Source organism: Argiope bruennichi, chromosome 6 (genome assembly GCF_947563725.1).
Source record: "Argiope bruennichi chromosome 6, qqArgBrue1.1, whole genome shotgun sequence".
NCBI classification, from domain to species: domain Eukaryota; kingdom Metazoa; phylum Arthropoda; class Arachnida; order Araneae; family Araneidae; genus Argiope; species Argiope bruennichi.
The window spans coordinates 16171510-16177851 of NC_079156.1; positions in this window are offsets into that span (position 1 = coordinate 16171510).

The window sequence follows — 6342 nt, forward strand, 5'->3', positions numbered from 1 at the left end:
ATGAAAATAAAATAATTTGAAAATTTTCGCCAGTCATAAGCGGCTGAAGATAATTGAGAGAGTGATTTTCGAAAAGTGGAGTTCATCAGAGTTATCTTGATCTTAGAGTTCTGTTGAAGCATGAACATTATATATTTCTGCTCCAAATGTAATGATTTTACCTTTTTAGTAGTATCGCAAGAATGCTATGAAGAGTCTGCTTTGATAAAAGTATTAAAGCAAAATAAGCACGCCTTTTATTGAAAAAATTTTAAAAACTTTTCTATCTTTTAATTAAGATGTAACTTTATACATTGTTCAGATTTTTCTTAATGATAGGATGAATGGAATAGAAGTTTTATAATATCTTTTTGCTGCGAATGTTAGTAAAAATTCTAGTTGAAACAACGAGAAATTCTACAGTTCATGTCTTTACGCCCAAGTAAATAATTCTGCAATTCATTTCAATACTTTTTAAAATAATTGATGAAATTGCACGACATTGAGTTTTAAACACAATTGCTAACTTCTTACATACAGAAATTTTATCTCTTTTATTGTTAGAGGCGGAATATCAAAAATTTTATTTGGTTGAATACACTTGTCGTTATCCTTTCACACTGCCATTGGTTGCCAAGTCGCTCATCAGTGCCAAGAAAACTGATAACGCAAACAACTCGGAGAAAAAGGGATAGTTAAAGATTAACTATTTCAAGTTTAAACAAATTTTATCAGACAACTAGCTGACGCGGCAAACGTTGTTCTGCCTTATAAAATATTTCTATTGAATATTTTGGTTGTTAACGAATGTATTGTAAGTGTATAGGGATGGGATCTCTGACAGAAAGAGGAATGGAGCACTGTTAGACGATGATCGCCTATAAAAACTAAAAAACACCAAACATTCATTTTCTCAATACAATGTATTTCATTAACGTAAGGAACATATACATTGTTTGATCTCTTAAAAGTTAAACGTAAAGTGAAAAAAGTAATATATTTTTTGTCCTCAAGTATAAAAATGAAATAAAGAAAATCAATATTCATTTCGAAGAGCAATTGAGTGTGCAATATTTTTTGTCAGTCCGTATTTAGCCAACACAAATAAGCTCGATAGTTTGCCCACGCGAGAACATGCAACGTGTGAAAAACATGGTGTGCCCAAATCTAAGCCGCAAACAGACATCATTTGGCCTTGCGACTTATTGATTGTCACTGTGAATGCGAATCTAATAGGAAATTGAAGGCGTTTGAATTCGATTGGCACGTCTGTGAGAATCATTGGAATTCGTGGCAGCAAAACATTTTCGGCTCGGAATTTACCATTCAAAATGGTGGCTTCGATAACGTTTTTCATCAATTTTTTAATGACCAATCGTGTGTCATTGCACAGCCATGATGGGTTCAAATTCCCAAGTAAAATAACCGGAGATCCAACTTTCAGTCGTAGAAGGTGTGGTAACATGCCTGGCAAATCCAGTGAGTTCAAAAACTCTGTTGGATAATTTACAGCTTCGTTAGCATCGCAAACTGTATCGATCAATTTGTATGATACGAAGTCGCCTGGCAACGACTGAAAGAAGTTTAAATCGTCGACGTCCACATTATTTGCTGCCAAAATGGCTCTTTCTGCCAGTCACGCAGGATTTATGTATTATGTGCGTACATCGGGAAATATGCGGTCAATGAGAGCATTTTGCGAATCAACGATAGTGCAGAAATTAGTGGGCAATCTCATGTATCCAGTATTTTCATAGACAGCAACTTTTTCATCACCGATATCTAACAATTGGTTCGAGAATGTGTTAACAGATGGATCGTGTAGCATTTGGACGTGCGTGTTTATTTTTAGCTGGACTTTTCCAACATTACGTCACAGTGGCGATGATTTCAAGCAAGCGTTGATCTCCTCAGTGTACGGTGAACATGGATAGGAACACCCTAATTGCCTAGTGCTGTGAAATATACTTTACGACCTATTCTCATACATACCAAATGCACATAAAAATTTCATGAAAATCGGTCGAGCCGTTTCGGAGGAGTTCGAACACAAACACCGTGACACGAGATTTTTATATATTAGATTTATAGATTTTTTCTCTAAGAGCCGTGATTGTTGCTTCAACATTCAATATGCATATAACTTAGAGGTTTCCTTTTATTATCGTTACGGGTGATTTATACCATCATCTTGTGATTTCTGCCTGTAGCTGATTCAGGTAAATACAACCAATCTTGGCCGGTTGCGGTTTTCTCAGTTGAGTATAGTAGCTGCACTAACTTGGTTCATAGTGGAAAAGTTTTAGAGTAACCATAATAATATCAGTTGTCGTTGAGGTATGGTAAGTTATGCATTTGAATTTATAAAAATTTCCAGAAGTTATCATATAAAATTTTGATGATTTTTCATAGAAATATAGTCATTATATTAATCGTACAGTTATGTTTATATTTTAAATAAAATTATATTGTAAAAATTTTTGAGTAGTTTCATCCTAAAATTATTTATTATGTCCTCATTAACTCATTAATCTTATTTATGACCTCAGTTATAGCATAAAATATTTATTATTTTACATAAATGAATTTTTTTTTGTATCAGTTGCAAAATGCTGCAATTTATAGAGTAAATCAAAAGCAATATGCTGAAATTTTCAAGTGTATATTCTTTCGTGCTTTGATTGGAGAAATCATTACAGATTTTAATGGTTTAAGAAACAAATTTCCTAAACAAAGCAAACACAAGCTATAAAAATTCGAGGACGGAAAAAAATGAAAGCGTCTATAAATTATCTGATAAAAATTGAGACTCTCGCCTGATGAATCTAATCCAATTAGTTAACTCCTTTTTTACTATCTCTTAACTATAGTAGAGAAGGGGTCATCTAATTAGTGGATGATTCGGTACAATCAGAGAGTAGGTGAGAGCTATAGACGAGTCAAACGACTGTCAACGTTTCAATCGATTCTTTTTAAGTAAGATTATTTCATTGCATTGCTTACCTTATACTGGGCTTATTTTAAGTACTGTCCACTTGATTTGCCACAAATTATAAAAATTGTTTGCTACATTGTATCCAAAGAATACTTTTGGTCTTTTTTCTATTTTCTCGTATATGTGAGTATAGAGAAAGTATTATAATTGTCAAAAACGTTTAAATCCAGATTTTGATGAATTTCTACGTATTAGACCACTCCTAGTTCGAAAAACACATTTTTGGCATGTCTGTAACAAAAATAATTTGAAAGCTTTTTCAGCAAGACGGATGAAATTTGATATACGGTCTTTAGACTAAATATTTTAAATTCGTTGGATTTCTATCAAATTTTAAGCAAAATCCATCAAGAGGAAGCCTGTCTTATAGGCTGTACGAATATAAACGAATTCCATACCTATAAAATGAAAAATGCTAGATAGATAAAATTTAACACACCGATTTAATATCTATAATGTAGACACTTATTAAATTTTGATCCAAATCCAACAAGGGGTTGACCATCTGTCGGTGTGTTCTTTCAGAAGCTTGTAAATTGGATAACTCCAAATTGCAATGGCTTAAACATATTCAAGTTTTAATTGTGATTTTGAGAGTGCAGTTGCAGTTCTGTATCAAATTTTGGCTTTAGTCGTTTGAGTAAAAACGTGTCTAAAACATAAATTCGGTTTTCAATTACTATTAACCATATACCAGGGATTAATCACTAAAGAATTAGCCCAGGTTTAACACGATTACGTAAATAATCTCGCCAAAGGTTAATATTCCGTAACTATTGTTGACAATGCCATACACGGAGTTTTCTCAGATAACACCTATTAGAAACAATGCGAGAAAGTTTTGGGAAAAATCACTCCTGCTGGTTTTTCAATCCAAAATTTTTGGTGCAGCATCGCCAGGTCTGACTTATCAAAGCGAAACGAGGCTGGACCACCTCATCACCCGAAAACTAAAAAAAGAAAATAGAATTTACTTTTAGCTGTTTGTTGAGTTGCTTAAGGAAATGCATCCTCTCCTCGTGCCTTGCTTGCTTCATGTCGATTGACTGTTGTCGGAGCTTCTCTTCGGCCTCAATCTCAGCCTGTAATTCCTTCGTCCGCTGCTCCACCCTTTGCACTTCGGCTTGCAATTGCTTGTGCTAGAAGGATCATTTGTTCTTAAATCACCATTTATATCTAATATTCAAATCTCCGAACATATTTGTCGTCTGAATTTCAATTTGTTCCCAAACTCTCAGATCTAACCGGATAAAGTATTAATTTTTTAATGTGAATATAAAGATAAAATATTTTTATTCAGTATGTAGTATACGAAGGAATTTATATTCATTATAACATAAATTTACTTAATATTTTATTGCCATGAATCACACATTTTAATTAGATGATTTCTTCTCTACCTAACTCATAGTTACACAAGATAAAAAGATCAGTTAATTGCTGCGTGTGAATCACGGGCTTAGTCAAATGACATCAGAGACAGCCAAAGTTTTAGTATTGTTATACTCATGATACAATATGAGTCTCAATTAAAGCATGCTGCTAATACTGCCCTGGAACATGGCTCAGTCTAGTTCCATTCCTTTACAGATATGGTGGTAAAATTTCCATCTGACCCATTGTAGAACCACTTTCGCCTGTGGATGTCAATCTGAAGCTTCCCGCAAACTGTCGGTGCAATGAACAGGCATGAAAGAACCTCTGAAACCTACATGTGAAGGAAAAAAGGGCAAAATGTGTCTAACTCAAGGGCGCGCATGGGCCATCAGAACGGGTCTTAGACTTCCATACCATCAATTCCTTAGGGCCAATTCTTCTTTTTGCACTTCATTGTAAAGCTTCCTGCCCTCTTCCGAGCGGAACCCACCAAAGATAATTTCTTGTTTTTTGTGATATGCTTCTTCAAATTCACATGAGGTCAAGTTCCACCTGTTTGAAAAAACTAAAAATGATGCTTCTGAGCTTAACCGTCACCTGAGAAAGCCTGACTTTGATGAACCTGCCTCTTGCCAAAGGCTAAAACGGCGAAGAGGAGCCCGGCTTCTCCCCAAAGGCGATCGGTATAATATACACAAGAATGAGCAATCCCTCTCTTTATCAAATGTAAGGAGTTCATCTTGGGCAATTTTAAATCTCGATAAATGTCGTTTAAACGACTTTTTACAGTGAATGCAATTAACGCAAACGTATTTCTTTCAGAGGCTTGACTTCCTTGTTCTTCTTCACTTTCTGTTCTTCAATTTTTGTAGCAGTTTCTGATTCATCATTTGCAATTGAATGTACTGGTTGATTTGGTACAAATATCTGGTCGTTGTAACACATACAGAACGTAGAAAATGCCAACATAATTAACTTCGTGTTTGGGTTTACAATTAACCTCTAAGTTTCGAAATACAAAATTATAGGCTTTATGAATAATTTTGTGGTTCGCGCCGCCACACCAATCGAATGGCAAGACTCACTCAAAGAGAACCTTTAGACCAATCAGTTTGATGTCTAATACAACATGACGGCAAATACAATATCAAGATCATATGGTCCATCTCTAGACTTAGCCATTTACTTTGCATCCATAGCAAATTAATTCACATTATCTTTAACTAAAAAAGTCATAATTCTCCCTCCATCTGAAACTTCTCACCTTTTCAATAGTGTAGTTTCTCTGTTTTACTGTATATAATTTTTCTTTACCGCATACCCATTTTATCCATATATCCTTTTGGGATTAACCCTGTATCTTTATCATGGATATTTTTCATTCTTGTTTGAACAAAACTTTTAAATTCAAACGGATTAAACACACTTTTTTGCTGTTTATTCTTAAAAATGTGCTTGAAATTCTGTAAATTCTTCAAACTTGTCCTCTTAATCTGGGGCAGAAAAAAATAGATGCGCAATCACAAAACTTCGCTGCTCTTATTTAATCTGAAACACGATAGTGTACGAGAAGCCCTATTTTACTTCAAATTCACGAAGCATACATTTGGAAAATTTTGGCGATATGAATAAGCCTCATCCTTACTTGTATTTCAACCTTCTGTTGTTCGATTTCAGCCTCGAGGGTTTTCCTCGCTCCATACTCCACCCCGCACTCGTAGAGCTTCTCGTAAGCATCCATCGTCATGTGGAACTCGTCTCGCACCCTCAGCAGCAGGGACCCCCGTTCGGCGCACTCGATCGTCGACTCTCGGATCAGTTCATCTAAGCAGAAAGAAGAACACCGCAGCGATATTGATGTAAAATCATAAAAATACATCATTGTGAGGATTTAAGCTGTTGCATAGACAATTGAATAGTGGACAAATGAATATCAGATAAAGACCCTTTCTTCATTTAGGCGAATTATTCTTGTCTGCAATGGCTCTTCT